Raw genomic sequence first — 19992 nt, 5'->3', positions numbered from 1 at the left:
GGGGCATTTCCAGGTGATTAATGACTAGCTGGAAGAGTTGATGGTCCAAGGTGGTCATCAATTCCTTAGGAAATGTCCTGTGCCAAGGTCATTGTTGCTATTATAACCCATCTTTTTTTCAATAAAGAAAAGAAGAATCCCACATTTTACCTGTTTTCTCACAGTGTTATCATTCCTTCAGATGACTGTGGAATGGATGAGTTTGAATGGTAGGGCTGAAGTAAGTATTTCTGGGCAATTGATTTCCAGTGCAGCAACCAATCAAAACCTTCCTTTTACTGTTGAATGTTCTATCAGGGTTATACAATATTTCATTTTTTGACTTATTCAAGTTTAGTTAACACCCTCTCTCCAAATAATAATTTTATTTTGTTCTGGGCTCATAAGTCTGGCAAAGTAGGGCCTTTATTACAACTGGGTGAGTTGGAGAAAGCTGGTCATATTTTATTCCTTTAAAAGTTCTCCAGCAGCATAAATGAAAAGAACCTCTTGATAGAAGTGGCACTGAATTTATACATTCAGCCTTCTCTTTGGCAATAATGTCAAGATTTATTACATAAACTCTTTGCTTAGTACAGGTCAATAATGGAGATAATTAAATCTGTCTTTGCTATTCAATAACAATTATGAATAAAAATTTGTTATGGCAGATTTTTCAATACAAAGCCTATCATAGTTGAATTCCTCTAAGTCATAATTTTATCAAGACATGTTTAAGATATTATTTTGTAGCAAGTACATAAAATTTTTAAATCTATTTCAAGCATTAAAATAATAATAATAAAAAAAATTACACAGAAGAAACAAAAGGTCCAGAAGATAAAAAGGAGTTTATGATTATCTGTATGCTCTTGGGTCAAATTTATTCCCATTCTACAACCTGTGACAACATTCTTTAACTTGCTTATCTTTGGGACTTATTTATTTTTGTGACAGGTTCCGCCCGGGTGCCACCTGGAACCGGGATACCACTGAGCCTCCTAGCCCAGCAGTTTTTCACACTGTACTCCTATGACAAGCTGCAAAGCCCTCCAGCCTGCACTTTCATCAACATACACACGGGTAGGGACACACCCAGCTACAGTTACATGCAAGTTCTCTGACCAGCTCCAGCATAGGAAGGCTGCAGCTAAGGCGACTCCCAGCTCCCAAGGCATGCACCCCCTCTTGAGTATAAGCCTAAAATTATGCCGTCTTGTGCTGCACAGGGAACTGAACAGCATAAGCTCATAATGTGGAGAGGAATATGCAACAGCCTTTAGCCCCTGAGCCAAGATTCTCATACACTTCACTACAACTAACTGGTTTATAAAGCAAAAACAAGTGTATTAACGACAAAAGGTAGGTTTTAAGTAATTATAAGGGGTAGCAAACAGATCAAAGCAGATTACCTAGCAAATAAACAAAAAAAGCAAACTAAGCTTAATATACAAAATAGATTAGCTATGAATAGCAGATTCTCACCCCAAGAGATGATACAAGCAGGCTGCAGATTTGTAAGGGACAAGCTGCATTTGCTTTACAGCTTGTAATCCCCATGTGTTCCATTCACAGGCTAAAAATCCCTTTAGCCTGGGTCCAGCACTTCCCCCAGTTCAGTCTCTGTTCTTCAGGTACCAGGAGTCTTCTTGGGTGGGGAGTGAAGAACACCAGATGATGTCACTCCCTGCCTTATATAGCTTTTACATATGGCAGGAACCCTTTGTTTCAAAGATTGGTCCCCAGACTCTTTTGTGGAAAAATACTGACATCACAAGATGGAATCCAGAGATATGTGATGTCATCACCTGTTCTTGTAGCGTCATAGCAGCCATTACTTGGAGGCAGTCTGTAGTGTTCACAGGATGGTTCACCGGGTGGCAGATAAGCTTCTCCTAAGGCCTATTGTTTTTTCCTAATGGCCCATTACCCTGAATAGGCCCTTCTTCACTCACTATCTAGACTGAAAGCGTCTTGTCTAGTGGGTGTTATCGAGGTGTAACTACATTTGAAATACAGATACATGGTCAATATTCATATCTTCAGATACAAAAATGATACATGTTTACAAATAGGATAATCATATTCAGCAAATCATAACTTGTTGAATAACACTTCATATGATTTATCTTGCATAAAATACATCATAATTAGGTCATAATCATATAATAATATCACTATGAAGAATATGGGCTGCAGTGTCACAATCTTAATCTAACAGTTTTTTCCCCTTAATCTAACATTTCACATTCAATTAAACTAATCTGAAACGGAACACCATTTACTATATATATTTTTAGTAATGACTATTTATGATACTTTATTTATGTTCCATTCATGCATACTCTCTTTTATTATTAGACTTTGCATAATACACAGTGTACAGTCAGTTGTTCTTTCTTCACTTCAAGATGACGTAGTTAAACAATTTATTTTCAGATGCTGAGTATTCTTTGGTTCAGTGTACCCATATTATTTTAACTGGCCAATTAGTTGTTATTAAAATATTTTAAAGAACATACAGAAACATATACACAACAAATTATTTCTTTCCACATTTTTATTAACATTTTTGTAGGTAGTTTCCAGTTTCTCACCTCTTTTTCCTACCAAAAGACACTCTCCAGGTATAGGAATACTGACTATATATTAGATTTGGGGCCTCACTGAATTTTTTTGCCTTCCTTTAACCCATGTTGAGTGCATGAAAACAATGGGCTGACCTTATGGAGACCTTATGGAGACGTAAATCCCATTACTGTCACGTTCCAGTATTAGAAACTAATACTACAGTTAGATCCACTGATATAGAATTCTAATAGACCCAATGTCAGGAGATTGCTAGCGGATCTGATTGGAAGACTAGGGATTTAGGACTAGATTCACAAAGGGGACTTAGGCGTTGTGACACTAAGCGTTGCAGTGCCTAACTTTCACTATACATTGCATGGAGATAGGATTTATAAAAGCCAGCACACTGAGTGGGGAGCTGTCTAAACTATACATTAAGAAATGCCAAGGAGGGGAGTGCATCCTAAACCCCACCTTCAAGGAGACTTAGGCCATGTCTATATGTACAGTGCTGCAGTGTGCACAATGCCTCCTGAATTACCCCCTGCATTACCAACTCTATACTACCACAAACACAGGCTGTGCCTCAAAGACACAATCTAGCCCTATGTTTGCTAAGTTTGCATAGGTTGGTTAAGTGATAAAGTGGGGAAACTGGGGAACTGAATACAAATATTGGAAGGATGCTAATATAAACGGAGAGAAATTATTTACAGTGATAAATGGTGATTTATCTAGAACTAATGGGATTAAATTCAGAAAGAGAAAATAAAGACTGAATATTGAGGGGGAGGGCAACAAAGATGTAAAGGAGAAAGCACCCAACACAATAGCTTATGGCAAGGCCATCCTTCAGTATTTCTGTGGGTTTCTCATCTAAAATATAATCCTGCCTCTTGGCAACCCTGTGCTATCCCTTCCTCAAGATGAAGAAAGCCAAATCTCAAAAAGATTTGAAAATAAATATTCTAAAAATAAGGGCAAGATCCATAGTGGTCATAAGTTGGCATGGTTTCACTGAAATAAATGGAGCTATTCTGATTTACATCAAAGGAGGATCTGGTCTAAATTCTGAACACCACATTTAAAAAAAATTTTTTTTTTAAATATTTGTCATAATATTGGTACTTAATACCATAGAATAACTATCAACTATAGCAGGGTTTAAAAGAGAACTAGATAAATTCATGGCGGTTAAGTCCATTAATGGATATTAGCCAGGATGGGTAAGGAATGGTGTCCCTAGTCATTGTTTGTCAGAGGGTGGAGATGGATGGCAGGAGAGAGAGCATTTGATCATTACCTGTTAGGTTCACTCCCTCTGGGACACCTGGCATTGGCCACTGTCAGTAGACAGAATACTGGGCTAGATGGACCTTTGGTCTGACCCAGTATGACCATTCTTATGTTCTTATTTAATGTTGCCCATGCATAAGCTTGGAGCAAAGCAAAAATAGGTTTGACATTAGAATATGAATGTTAACAGCGAAAGAAGTTTGAAGATTCTTCACTTTATCATCTATTTTGGTGACATATAGTGGTATGGTAAAAGCAATCTGATTTGAATGTAGTATAGAAGATATACGTAGAGGATGCTGAAATACCTATGAAAAGGTGAATACACTTGTTGTTAACCATCCAATTATTTCTGGCAATGTTGAAAGACACTTTTAATACTGTTCCTATATTAAAGAAAGCTTTCAGACTGATAACATCACACCTGTGTAAATATGAAGTATGATGCCATAAGCTTCATTTACAATTACAGTTGTTTTTCTTTAAATTACATGTGGTGTAATCTATGATAAGGCAATTCATTGTTGGCGGTTATTTCAGACATATCTCTGCAATGTCTGATTGCTTAATTATACCTTTTATTATGAGTCTTTTGGCATATTTCTGAAAACAATCTCCAACAAAGAACAGGATGAATGTTTCTTCTGTATTCTTCAGCGTAGGCTGGAGTGTTCAACCTTTATGTTTACTAAAGTCAATCTGTTCAGCTCTTCTTTTCTACTCGGCATAGTTTCACTTCAGGCAAATTTAAATCATGTAGTATTTAATCAAAATAAATAATATTATTTCCAGCCCACTCACTTCCTATTGCACAAGGTTGTTAAACAATTGTTTCATTATAATTCCAGTCATTAACGCTGGAAAGTCTCAATGTTAACACATATTGTTAGCATACACAGTAAATTGCCTTTTTGATTCACAAGAAGTTGACTAAACAGAAAAATGCGTATTATTTTTCAGTTATTTTTCATTCTTTGCAAATCCAAAACTCCCAGTTAAGTCAATGGGAAATTGATGGTTTAGCCTTTTGTGAGTTGATGCCAAGTCTGACCAGACTTATACTTGCTATTTGAAGATTGCCTTTATGCACAGGGGTAGTTGAATTGACTTCAATGGTGCCTAAAGTTAAGCATACATTTAAGTCTTTGGAAGATTGAGGCCCAAGAGTTGGAAAATATTTTTTTTCTCCTGGAGTAAAAGCACTAAATTTTCATTGACTTTAGTGGGATTACTCACATGCTTAAGTGTTGTTCTAGATCAGGGTCTATGAATGAGTGGACTGATTTTGATATAATACGGATTTACCAGAACCTCCACCTCAAACTCCTTGCCTGGCTACAGGGTCTTCTTTCCTGGCCACCCAATCCCTTGCAAATTGCAGTCATTTCTGGGATACTCAGATAATGTTGTTTGGGCTGCTTGTCAGTGCCACTTTTTGTCCTGTTTGGGGATGGCTTATGTGCACAAATCACTTAGTATGACCAGTATGGTTGATCAAAGTGCGGTGTTGTCCCTGAAAGGATTACCAGCTGTAATGCAAGATATTAAAAGTTGGCATGGATTAAGTCAGGAGAAATAGGGGTTCCCAGGGCTCCAATAGTCAATGAAGTCAGATCAAGGGAAGAAAAAGGGAGGCTTCCTTTCAGGAATAACAGATAAATTTATATTACACACTTACTGGCTCAGCAATCACTGAAAAACCACAGGGAGAAAACATAGATTAGAGTTAGAATGTGGGCTCCAAGGCTTTTACTGGATCCGCCATTACCTACTGAAAATGAGACTCCTGGAGAGCCCCACACAACTTAACTGCACACACTTCCACCTTGCTAAAGAAAAATGGCATGAGACTGTAAACCAGAACAGTAAAGTTTTTCTTGTCCCCCCACCACTTCCTTGGGGGAGCCCGTTTTGAAATGAATAATGAGACAGAAGTGAGAGAAATACTGAAGGCCAAATTCAGTTCTCAATTATATTTGTGCAATCTCATTCAAGCTAATGGGGAAGCACAGGTGTAACTAAGCACAAATGGAGCCGTAAAGTTTAAAAATACCTTAAAATACATAAAACTAAGTAACACTGTCATTATTTACCTACATCGCAGGTTGTTAGGAACATAGCCAAAAGCTGGAGTGGTTCGTGATGCAGTGATACATTTTCCTACAGATGGGCAAATAATATACCTGGCAGCTGAAATAAAATGTTGACTCATCTCTAAAATTAATTAACAGAGAAACACAGCAGAAAAATGAAACACTTCTAGTTCCTAAAGGTTATTCTATAAGGAAATAAATCATGTGGAGGAATGAGGTAGGCTTGTCTGTAATTTATGATTAAGCACTTATAATGTTGTTAGTCTGTAAGCCTCTGCATTTGCTCAGAAGTTCACATCAGAAGTAAGTTAATAAATGAAAAAAAGTCTAAAAATCAAAACTGGGGTATCTCTGGAATTGTATAATAAGATCTCTCTTACTCTTTGTCGACTCATTTTACACATGATGTCCCTAACTTATGTAAAGAATGTTTTCATGCAGCATTTGCTGTCCTCTTGGCAGAAAGCCTTGACATTTGGGTCAAATAAATTAAAACTAATGTCTTTGGCTAAGAAGAGGAGCCTGTTATAGGGCAGTAGTAACCAAGACAAGTTAATCATTTATCCATTGTTTTGTGTGTATTTGTCTAATATCTTCTGTATTTGCAGCATGTCGTAGATATCAGCAAACAGTGGTTTGCTGTCATTCTGCCTTTTACTTTCCAGCTAAGGAAGATGCAAAGCAAAAGCAGATGTCAGGCCAAAATGCAATAGATATTTCACTAACTTCAGGAAATTGACTGGCAATCTTCAAAATTAGTGATGCTAAAAATGTCAGATTAAAAGAAACAATACTGGCAGCATAGCTTCAATCCTGCAAAAATAATGGAGGTGAGTGTTTTGGCCCACCTGAGCAGTCCCACTGTATTCAGTAGGACTCTGAAGATAGGACGGCAGCCTCCCAGGGTAAGATGGGCAGTCTGAGCCTGACTCAGAGATCCGGCCAGAGCAATCCCCCCACCTCCCTGACTGCTGGATCACTGGCAGTACTGTAGACTCACCATCCTCTTTACCCCCTTGCTGGGGCCACAGGAAGAGAGTATCTCCGAATATGTCGAGGTGTGTGACTTTCATTTTATCCCCCATCTGGAGAAACCTAAGGAGGCCCACAAAGGGCAGTGCACCCCCTGGCAAATAGTGGGGAAGTGGGGCCTGTGCTGGGATCATCCAGTACAGATAACCAGGTGGGGCGGAGGGAGCCACTGAAGACTCCATTACACAGTATGGCAATTCCTGTGTTCCTATGTCCAATCCTTTAAATGTTTGTATGTAAATCTGGTGCTCATGAAAGCCAGACACTAATATCACTTGCTTCCCTACAGCAATCCTGAATTTTAAGCTCACTTCTTCTACCGACTGCTGTTAATATTTCAGTGCACTACTACTAATTCAGTCTCAGCCTTTCCTTAGTTAAATCAGACAATTATGCTGATTTGTCTTGTTGGATAAAAGCTTACTATTAGACTTGATGAGAAATGGGGAGAAATGGTGTAGTTTTTTTCCTGCCAATTCTCTTCTCCCACATTGGTTTTCAAATTTTGAAAAAATCAAATTAAAAAAATGACATTTGTAAAATCATGACCAGATGATCACGAGCTAGTGATTAGTGGCGAGCTAATCACTAGCTGGCCACTAAATTGTAGGATAAGATTCTGAACTTAATTTTGATCGAAACTAGGATTTGGACCCAGATCAAATAGGTGAAAGGCTAGTGACATCAGACTAGATAAGGCGTGAAAAATATCAGAATGGAATCCCATAGACTTTAAAGCCAGAAGGGATGATCATGTTGATCCTCACCCCTCCACTCCTGCAACAGGGTCATGACCCTTGTCTGAGTTACTGAAGTCCTCAAATCCTGATTTAAAGTTACAGAAAATTCACCACTTTAATTCATTGACTATGCTTGAAAATATTCAACTGGGACCTGATCAAAAGCCTCTTGAAGTCAAAGGGAGTCTCTCAATTACATTCAATGTGTTTTGGAATAGGTCCCTAAATCTCAATATTTTCTGACTGGATATTACATTAGACTGATTTTAATTTATTTCTGGAAGATAGCTTTCATCATACACTTCAGTGCAAAGTATTTTAAAATAAGGTTTTCTACTTTTACATTTACCTGGGTATTATTCAAGTTAGGGGCAATAGGAAGTTAGGTGCCTAGCATTTTTGAAAATCTCACTAGGTGCCTATCTGCATCTTTGGATGCATAATTACCTTTGAATATCTGACTATATATCTAAAGCTCAAATAAAGTACATAGGGCTATATTTTATGGTCTGCTAAGGCCATTTTGTGTCACAGTGAAGAATTTCCCCTGCATAGAGGAACTCTGAGCTGTCACCAGTCTAGAGTAGTCAGCTCTTCTAGTTCCCCTTTCAGTGAGAGCACCAATAGAAGCTTGCACCTTTAAGAACATTGGGAGGTGAAGCTCAGTTTATCTCTGTCAAGGTTCCTTCACCACTCTGAACTTTAGGGTACAGATGTGGGGACCTGCATGGACACTTCTAAGCTTAATTACCAGCTTAGATCTGGTATCGCTGCCACAACTCCCAAGCACTAATTCCCTTCCCTGGATAGCCTTGAGAGACTCTTCACCAATTCCCTGGTGAACACAGATCCAAACCCCTTGGATCTTAAAACAAGGAGAAATTAACCATCCCCCCTCCTTTCTCCCACCAACTCCTGGTGGATCCAGATCCAACCCCCTTGGATCTAAAAACAAGGAAAAAATCAATCAGGTATTAAGAAAAAAGGCTTTTAATTAAAGAAAAGAAAGGTAAAAGAAAACCCTCTGGGAGTGATTAGTATATCAGCTACTCTCACAGACAACAGACTCAAAACACAGAGGATGCAAAAACTTAATACACACAAGAATACCCAAATTTTGATAATTCCCTTAATAGTACCAAGACAAGTTACAAAGAAAATAAGCATAACCCTATTTATCCCTTTCTAAAACTTACTACTCTGATAAGAGGCTGGTTCCTTGATCTTTTTCACTCCGGCTGAAACTGAAACTCTAAACAAAGGAAAACTTCCCTCCTTCCTTTTGAAACATCTTGTTCCCCCATTGGTTCCCCCATCTTGTTCCCCCATTGGTCAGGTGTCAGCTAGGCTAGGTGAACTTTTTAACCGTTTACAGGTAAAAGAGGCATTAACCCTTAACTATCTGTTTATGACAATCTCCTAATTTATTAGAACAAAACCATTTATTTAATGTTAAATTATTTTGTTATTGTTCATAGGGGATGACCTTTTACACTTGATGTGCTGTAGATCTTTTACTTTATTTACAAATGTATTTTTAAAGAAATGATAACTTCTGAAATTTGTTCAGCAAGGCTTCTTTATAGCAAAGTCCTCCTGGGAAATGTTATGCAAATAAAATCCATTTGGAGATTGTGAAAGAATGTAGGTGAAATTATCAATAATATACTTATTTTTTCAGGAGGATTTAAAAGGCTACTGCTTCCCCCCACATACTTCATTTAAAAAGTCAAGTCTGTCAACATGTGCCCTAGTCTCTAGGATAAATTCTCTTGTTACTCAGGGGTTACTGCTACATACAGCATTAGCTACTTTTGCGGACCATATAAAATTTTGGAACCTGTCCCCTACAATACATACACGTAATGTATTTATTATTTTACATAGTTCAACAACATGTTTGTCTACTTTCCTTTCAGAATAACAAAGGGCAGTCTTAAGAGCCATCCATAGACCAAAATCCTTGCAACCATTTCCTAAAGATTTGGGCCGTCCATGGGCTGGAGAGCCTATCCATTTGCTGGATCAGAAAGAAGGCCATGCATCAGTTTGCCACCGGGCTCTTTAACCAAAAATCCTTTCATTGTTTGTTGGTTCCTGGAGAAACCAGTTTGAACTAGTTATGCAAACCTCTGCAGGGGCTGGTGCATCTCTGGAGATATTACAACCTGAGGGACTTTGACTGACTACTCTCTCACCCCGTTTTCAGTTCCTGGAGGAGTTGTATTCACCCGTCCCATGGAAATATGTACAGTCTGTGTCCCACATAACACATAAACAATTGCATGTTAATACAATGGACCCCCAAAGATACTAAACTAAATTCAATAAGGTTTAACATATTTCCATAAGGTTCATCCAGGGTATTCTCCTATTTGTCACGACTACTACACACAGACTTTTCAGGTGTCTTGGATTTTTTGGCATTTTCCAGGTACAACTTATGCCTCAGTGTTTCAGAGCACTGCCAAGAGGGGGACTGTTTTGGGGAGAGGGAGAAAGATATTCTCCAAATATCTTTGGCTTAAGCAGAGGTCCACTAAACTAGGACCCAGGAGTTTTAAGCTCACCTCTTCTACTGACTGCTGTTAATATTTCAGTGCACTTCAAAATGCCACCCACCTGCCTCAATGGGAGGGGGAACTTGATGGGGCCAGAAGTGAAGTGGGGAGTCCCAGCAGTGAGAGAGGGAGACAGTTGCTCAGGGATATGTGGCAGTTCTTCTCTCCCTCTGGAAGTCTCTGGCACCCATTGGTTAGTGTGTGTGTGGGGGTACTGATTGGCAGCATGTCCCAGCTCCCAGGATTTTTTCTGGGGTGGGGGCCATGTGGAGCCTCTTCCAGCTTTGTTTCAGCAGCCCACCTCAAACTAGGAATGGGAACCCAGCCTAACAAATGCTGGATCTAAATGACTGCCCATTTGAAGGTCAGGAAGGATTTTTTTTCCTCCCATGGGCCAAGTGGCATAGGACTGAGAATTTTTTCACCTTCCTTGCAGTAGTTTCAAGACACAGTGGGTTAAGGAGGAATCCGCTCATTACCTAACTGAGGTACTTGACTGAGTTGCTAATTCATCACACCTCACAGCTGATTTCCAGTGCAGTTCAAAGGATAAAATGAATAGTTCACAAAGGTAAAAAAACCTGGGATTTGATGATGATCCTTGGGCCATGGGATAGGGTGAGACCTTGTGGCCTTTTGGGCCAAGGTGAGACCTTGTGGCCCTTGTGGGCTGAAATCCCCATCCTTCTGCCCCCTCTGTGGTAGGACTCAGAGTGAGCTGAAACCTGTGGGGTACGCTGAGGAGACACTACTCTAAGTTATTGGTTATATGGTAGGATCCCTGTAACTCCTGCACTGGAACCAATAAAATACTTGGGTAGGTAATACCCCTATGCTGTGCTAAAGTTTAATAAAAGTTATGGCCTGCCACTTAGTTACATGCATGTATCTGTCCTCATTTTGCCTCTCTGTCTGCATCAAACCCTTACTATTGGAGCATGGATTCCTTCTTCTTACTGTGAGAGAGAGGCATGTATCGTTCTCCCCATATATCCAGATAATGTAACTGAGGAGTTGCACATGACCACTTCTGGCAGAACTAGGAATAGAACCTAGACGTTTCATATATGAGACCCAAATCACTGCCACACATACTTTCAGAATGAATGTGCCAAATCTATGTACTGTGCATGAACGTCCATACCATTAATTCAACCACTAGAGTACACACCTGAGCCCTAACATTTGACTGCTGTCTAGCAAACAGTTTTGTAACTGGCTAGGGAAGGAGTCCTCCTTTAGCACTGCTTTAGCTAGAGTGCCAGAAGCTTTTCCTGGGTATCTGAATTTCCTGGGTTCAACCTTGCTACTGACCCTTGGGAGTGGTGGGATTCTTGTGGTTTTGTTTGGTGGCTTTTGATACTTGTTTTGTTTTTCCAAATTTTGTTTAAAACAATTGGTTTATTTCTCACATAATGAGAAAACAGAATTTAAACATGGTTTCCATCTAAAACAATTACAATCTGCAACATGTAACAAAAGCCAGTTGTTTCCAAATTTCTGTCATTTGTCACACATTCCTGATGCTTTTGTCACACATCTGCAGGTCTGAAATTTGAGAAATCTGACTACTCAGATGTCTATTGGCAGTTTATCTCCCTGAGGTCAGAGTTCAGGTTGTGCATTTGTGTATGGTTATGGGGACAGGATGTTTGCATTGTGATTGGCTCCATGTTTGAGTATTTTGGAGCTGAGGAACCCGTAACTGTGTTTAGTTATTATGGTGCTTGGATGGTGAGGCATGCGAACTGAGGCTAGAGCAAATATGAATGGTGGCTTATTAGTGATTTCTTAGATTTTTAGTGATGGTATTCATAGAGAATGCAGATATAGAACCATAATTGTAAATTAATAAAGATTTCACCATCTTGCCATTGTTATTCTGAAAGGAAAATAAACAAGCATGTTGTTGAACTATGTAAAATAATAAATATATTACATGTATGTATTGTAAAGGACAGGTTCCAAGATTTTATATGGTCCTCAGAAGTAGCTAATGCTGTATGTAGCAGTAACCCCTGAATAACACCTTTAACTACATTCGGAGTTGAAGCTCAGTTTACCTCCTCTGAAGATGCATATGGCAGAAGCAGAAGCCTTTGCTGCAGACACTGTTGATTTAGAAACCACAGTAAAACCCCTGGATGAAGTTTGAAGGACTGCTCACCTGCCTGAATCCATGCTGGAGCTGGAGTGATCTCTGGTAATCTTATTAGCATGCACTTAGATTCCTATATTATTTTAATAAGTTTTCCCTGTAATGCATTTACTTTAAGAATAAAATGCACTTGCTTAGAAAAAGCTGTATGGTAGATAAATACACTGTTAACTGTCTCTGAAGAGAAGGCAAAAGAAGCCTGTTTAGTCAGCCTGTCTTTTGCTGGGGATATTACAATGCAGGAAGGAAACTGTTCAACTAGGAAATACCCAAGTCAAAAGGGACAGAGTCATGTCTCCACCCGAGAGGCAATAGCTAGGGTGCTTGAAGCCTATGAATGGGTACCCGAGCTGAACCACTGCAGGGAAATACAGGTGGAATTGCCCTGAACTGTGACATGTGGTGGTAGCATGTGTGGATCTATAACAGTATGAATTGCGTAAGTACCAATAGCAGTAAAAGCAAGTATCCTAGAAGGGAAAAGCACAGAGAAAAGTCTCAATAGTCTTTTTGGGAAAAGAACAGTAAAATGAAGGAAGGAATGGGATAGTGGGAGGGGATGGTGATGAGCAACTACGCATGTAGGGGAAGTATGAACATAAGAGGATATTCTTGGGGCCAAATATTAAAAGGGAGTATTTTAACTGTTTTCACTTTGAGAATAAATATGTTATAGAAAATTCAATTGTCACAGCAGACATAGTTTGTAAAACTTGGAGGCCCCAAAACCTAACCTTAACTATGGGGCTGCTACCAATGCCTCCATAATTAAGAAATGAATTCAGTAAGGGTAAATGTTGAACATGATAGCTGCATTTGTTCCTTTTTTTTAGATAAAAAGCCCCACAACTCTGCATACACTGCAACAACCAGGAGAATAGGACATCAGATAGTTGTACCCTAGGATCCTTTAATAATCAAGCATGAGAACAGAATGCATTTCACCCACCCTCCCTTTTTATCTCCAACAAAAGAAAGGAAAGGAGAAAGAAAACTGCTCACATTCTGAGGAAATCTACCATTAAAGGACTTCTCTGGGACATGTTTTCACTTTTACATGGTATACCTCGTCCATCATTAGCAGCAGCAAGATTCAAGGGACATTATGTTTGAGAGATTTGATGTGTTTCTGAAAAACCAATGCATCAAGAGGAAAAATAGTGATTTTCCTTTAACAACTATGCTGGTGAAGACTAGCTCAGCTTCCTGGATCTTATGAATGAGAGACCGTAGCTGAGTAGTTTGGACAGTTCTGACAGTATTGCTGAAGCAATCTTTGTTCTTTTATTTGTTTGGAGTCATAAGAAGAGAAACTTTTGGCACAAAGAGGCACCATTTGTAATATTAAAATTTTGTTAAAATATGATTATATTGTTCAAACATTACATCTTGATTGTTGAAAGATACTAACTTTTGTCTTCATAGATGGAACAATTTCTTATTTTTTAATGAGATTAATTTGAGCTAAGCATTTACTGACTTACTAAATATGAAAAAATTCAGACATGTGAGGCATTGAATAGCACAATTCAGTACAAAAGAAATACAGGCTTTATCATGCTCATTGGTTCTCCATTTGGAGAGGGCCCAAAGATCTGTGTAGACTATTGGGCCAGGATAAGAGTTCAAGAAGGGAGAAAAGTACATCAGCCCTCCTCCTAGCCATAACACTCAGCAGAGATCAGAAAAGAAAGCTGGCATAGCCCAACAGCCTTCTCTGAGGTGCAGTGTGGGTCCAGAAGACAGCCACAAAGAGGAGTCCTCAGTAGCAAAGTTCCAATCAGCTTGCCGTATCAGAATGTGTGTGTGTGGGGGGGGGCAAACGCACAGGGGCCCAAGCTTGAATAACCCCATGCTCCCAGTGGATTCTCAAGATCTGTATGGATCTCAGGGCATCTGTGGGGCTTGCGGACTACACCTTCATTTTCTTCTGTGAGGAGCCAAGTCCATCCCCTGACAGCAAAATGCAGATGAAAGTCCATGAGAGGAATATTATGCAGTTTCTTGCTTCTTAAGCATAGATTTTTTTGGAAGGACGTGAGCTGGCCCCATATCAACAGAATATTACATTTGCAAGTGTAAGCCCCCAAACTCAGGAAATGCCAAAATTAAGGTTCCCCATGCAGTCTTTTAACTGTGCCCGCTGTGTGTATGCATCATAACACATTATTTAATTACATTAACACATGCCATTTCTAAAATGTTACCATATGACATTACACATTCTTCCCTACAACTTTAAATGCATATGTACCATCTTAGAACTTTTTTCATTCTTTTTTATTGAAACTAATTTCATTATCATATTGGTCCAGTATGTCTTTATAAACCTAAACATTTTATAAGTTCTTGTCTATATCTATGATATATATCTTAATAATTTGTCAGCACCTAAGTACGATAGATTTTATTTTCAATCAAAAGCAGTCTTTCTGAGATGCAATTTAGAGACAACAGTAGTTTAGTAGAAAGCTAACTCAGGTGCCCTATTGATGCCAGAATTTTTTCACTATTTCTCTAGATTGTATATTAAATACTTAGTGTATTGTAGGAACATATTTTACTCTGAACTTTTATATAAAATTTTACATGGACACTGTTTGTCTGATATACAGAGGGTAGTACACAGTGCTATAAGATGCATCAAATGTCTCTTTTATCTGACAAGTTCACATGCAGCCTTAATTTTTCAGTCTCTTAACTTCTGACTCCTTATTTGTTGAATCTTAACATTCTCTTGACAAAGTCTTTTTGTATGAAATTTGCTAGACTCTTTAATGGAAAAGAGATGGTTAAAAGAAAAGCAGCAGCTCTGCTTGGTGATTTAGACACCATTGGAATGTCCTGTGCTACACATTGTAGAAGGTCCATAGGTAAAAGCCCCTCAGCTGCTACAAGACTGAAGCGCTTAAGTAAACTTGGAGGGCAAACTTCTGTGAACTTTACAAGGTGTGCAGGAATATTTATTCTCTCTTTGTGCCTTATTATTAATCTGATCCAATTCCCATTGACTTCAATGGAAATTGAATTATTTCTAAATCAACAGTGTCGGCAGCAAAGGCTTCTGTTTCTGCCATATGTATCTTCAGAAATCTTTTCACCATGCCCTCAAGCACAATACAGCCTTTCTTAAGCTGAGTGTTTTACAAGTATAGTGAAAAATCCTGTGCAAAAGAGTCCATGTATCCCCAGCATACAATTTGCAAAAGTTCATAATTTGAAGAAAACTGCTGTCAGATTTCAGTTTTCTACCCTAGCCATTTTGACTGTAGCACTGATCAGAAAGGATTATCATTTTTTAAAATGGGAAAAACATAGATTTTTCACTGTTCTTATGTCCTCGTGCTCAAAAATGACAGATTTTTTTGTATTCAAACTTTCAAAGAGAAAGAAAGAAAAAATCATGGAAGCCTGAGACAGTGCTTCATTTATAATGAAAGAGGCACCAGGGCTCAAGCATTTTTTTTTTATTTGCATAACTGATTTGGCAAGCCCAGCAGTGCCGGGGCTATGACCTGCCAAACCCAGAGGTTCAGCCCTAGCAAGCCCTGGCAAAAATTAAGCACTAGCCTGAGCCTGAACATTTTAAGTCCCAAAAAAGAAAATTTCAGAAAGTTATAAGCAACTTAGAACATGTAATTGAAAATGTTTTGCAGCCTCAACTCCTTAACGACAGTATATGTTGCTATTTCTACTTTTATACTGCTACAGAGACATATGACAAGACATTTTTAATTGATAGGGTGACACCAAAATGGTTGGTACTCATGGGTATCTATAAAATACTTGATTTATTACAGCCCCAGAAATACTGAAATGGTGGAGACTGATAATCTTAAAAAATTGTTATGATGAGGAAATTATGACAATAATAGTTAATTGGCCAGACTTGATTATTGAGGGGATTCTTGATAATAGCATGTGTAGCCTTTAACCTCTGAACTGCCATTTTGAGTCAGGTCAATAGTGAGCAAAATTTGTTCCTATTTGTTGTTCTTAGTCCAGTTTCTCATGAACAGGTTCTGAAACAGAAATATGACTAGCTGGCACCTTTGTTGGCAATTTTAACAGAATCTCAAAAATGAATGGGCAGAGGAACGTTGGCTCAGTGATGAAAAGAAACTTGTGCTGTCTGCTGTATCTATTCTTTCAATAAAAAAAGGAGTTCAATTTCCAGGGCTGTCAATAAATATGTTATGCATGAGATTTTTCATTATGTACAGATCAAATTCAAGGGACATTGTCGGCTTTCTTGGAACTAAAGCTGTTCTTTTAAACTGAAACAGGATAGCCAAACTACACATTTGCAATACATTGTTAATAAGCAGAAGAATGCTATTTTAAAGCTAGTGAGAGGGTTATTTTTGTTTTCTCTTTATTCGCTTTGCGTATTTTGGGTAAACTGAAAGGTGACCTTAAGTTTCTTTTTAGGATAATTTCACATATTGTGAAATAAAATGTATATAGATAAAGCACTCTCACTTTTAATGAAAATTATTAGAGTTTCAATATTTTGCCTGGAGGCACAAGCTACAGCCCAAACTCCATTCAAATCCATTAAATATGCTTGAGACCCAGCTGTCAATAGCATTGTGGAGTAAATTTAATTTTCAGAGTCAATACAGAGCACAGCTGCATTAAGCATAGGATAATTCTGGCACATTATTAATTTGAATAGCCATGTACGGCATTGTCTAGACAAGATATAAGCCCAAGTTTCATAGGCAATCTGTACATAAAATGAAGTATGTCAAGGTTGTAAAGAATACTAATAACACAGATCTGGCCTATTAACCAATATTGATTGCTCTTACTATAACATGGTCCAGTAACTTTAGAGGTGAAATAGTAAGATGTCCAGCACTAATGCTCCTGTTCAATACCAACACTTAGTATTTTGTTTGTTTTTAAGAAATGAACATTTTATATACTTCCTGAACACATGAGATCACAAATATTTGCTAGCAATATGCTGGGCTTCCAATAATCCACTTATGCAGAGGTTGGACCAATTTCAAAAAAGACTTTATATGATTATTATTATTATTATTCAAATACAGTGTGCATTTAGTTATTTGCAGTAATCATAGTTGTACCTGTGCATTTACATTATAGTTTCTCTGTACTCACATTACAATTTGACCATATTGAATTATAACCCACATTTCTACTTGGGGCACAATCATAATTTTGTATAGTCTATGTAAGATTTTAAAGAGAAAAAAAAACATAAACAAGGTGGTATAATGCTTTAAAAAGTATAGATTTTTTAGCAGAGTTGTTTCCATACCATTTGAATAGTGCTGTGATGGTGTTTATGAAATATCACTAGGCTTGTTGGCATATTTGCTGTTGTAAATGTACTGTCTGCATGTGTAATCCCAATCTTTATAAAATTTTGTTGTACAGTACATGAGGCCATTGCAATTGCCACACCAGAATAGGCTTATGGTCCCTACTTCCAATAGTGTTTAGTGTCCAGTGTATCAGAAGAATGTATAAACCCCCTCATTATACCCAGCTATACCATGCTAAAATATTTCTTTCTGACCCCAGCTGGTGATTATTTTATATTTGAAAGCATGAGTATTGATAGCCCTTGTAATTTTTATCCTATTTTATGTAACCTTGGAAATAATTTTAATCAGATAAATGCTAATAATTATGTTAATATTAATAAGTCATTACCTTATGTTCACAATAAATCACAGCAGTGAATTCCATAAGTTAATACTATATTATGTAAAGTATTTCCTTGAAATTGTTTTAAATGTATATTTTTTTGTCATCAAATTTCCCCTTATTCTTTTATTATGGAATGATTGCACTTCTCTAAAATCATTCTTTATTTTATACATTCATATTAATTAATTTATATATCTTAGCTTTGTTCTTTCTAAACTAATTTTTTCTAGATTTATCTTAATCTTTCCTCCAATAGAAACCTCAGTATTGCCAAACTCAAACTTTCAAAAAACAAGACCAAGAACCCAAAATTATGAAACGGCTTAAAAAACATATTAAAAAAAATTAAAAAATGTTGGGTTATTTTTATTTGTTCTATTTTTTTTTAGTGAAGAGGGTGCACTTGGATCACATTTTCAAGCTTTTCTGCACAAACGTGAGGATTCTAAACTTACTTGCTTAAGCAATGGAAGCTGACATTTCTATGAAATAATATGTCCTCAGGGACTGGGACTTTTAGAGAAACACCAAATACTGTGAGACTCATGATAAAATCGTAAGAATTGGCAAACCTGAAGCCCTCTCACCACCTGGCTCTATTCGTTTTCATTGGCCTTCTTTGCTATTCCTGTTGTGCTCTTTTTGTGATATGAGGTGAAAGCCTGGGCCCATTGAAGTCAGTGGGATTTTTTCCATTGACATCATTGGGGCCAAGATTTCATCCATAGTGACCAAGACTCAATACAGTTATACTGTCAATGTACACAGTATCATTCCATATTACATTTTTATATTATTTCTTATCTCCTTTTTAATCCAGCCTGAAATTGTATTTGCTAGACAATGAAGGGATGACTTCACTGAGTTCTTTGCAATATTTCTAATTTTTTCTAGGAGAAATGGAGAGATGTTGCCTAAGGTAGGCACAAACTCTCTAGGGCTGCTCCATGCAAATAAGGGTGAACCCAGACTCCAAGAATTGCCACTACCTCTCCTGCTGTTTTGTGTACTAAATGATGGGTAATAAAATGGGACAAGGACTCCATTCATAGAGCTCTATTAAAGCAACTATTTACAAAGCTGCTACTTAGCATTCCTAGCCATGTGCATATAGACTGACTTTCTGGTGCTTCTTACAAACTATCCCTTCCTGCAAGCCATGCTTCTATCTCCAGGTTCCATGCAAATTTGCACATGTGCTTCCCATCCAGCCACTCTCTTTAACTTCCCTCATTTATGTAATCTTCAGGACAGTCAGGGATGTCTGGGTGGCTGCCTTCTCCCACTGAACACATTTGGGTAGACAATGGTCCATACCATCAGGGGCGGCTCTAGCCATTTCGCTGCCCCAAGCACGGCGGCACGCCGCGGGGGGCGCTTTGCCGGTCGCCGGTCCCACGGCTCCGGTGGACCTCCCGCAGACGTGCCTGCGGATGCTCCACCGGAACCACAGAACCATCGGACCCTCCGCAGGCACCCCTGTGGGAGGTCCACTGGAGCCGCCTGCCACCCTCCCGGCGACCGGCAGAGCGCCCCCCGCGGCATGCCACCCCAAGCATGCGCTTGGAGTGCTGGGGCCTGGAGCCGCCCCTGCATACCATACTGTCTCCAAACACACTGCTTTGGAGGAGATAAGCCCCACTCAGTATTACATGAAGAGTCAGAAGGAGAAGAGAGGAGATCAGCCTCAGGAACCCATCAAGAAGAGATAAGGTCAGAACAAGGAACAAAAATAAGTAACTAAACACTGAAGTTGTATATGTGTGTGTGTGTGTGTGTGTGTGTATGTGTGATTCTCCACCAGGGATCTTGTTTTCAAATGAAGAAATAATCCATCTTCTCTAAATTTCAGGTTTCTTTTCCTACATGTGATAGCC

Source organism: Mauremys mutica, chromosome 2 (assembly GCF_020497125.1).
Source record: "Mauremys mutica isolate MM-2020 ecotype Southern chromosome 2, ASM2049712v1, whole genome shotgun sequence".
In the NCBI taxonomy this organism is placed as follows: Eukaryota; Metazoa; Chordata; order Testudines; family Geoemydidae; genus Mauremys; species Mauremys mutica.
This window is presented reverse-complemented; position numbering follows the sequence as displayed.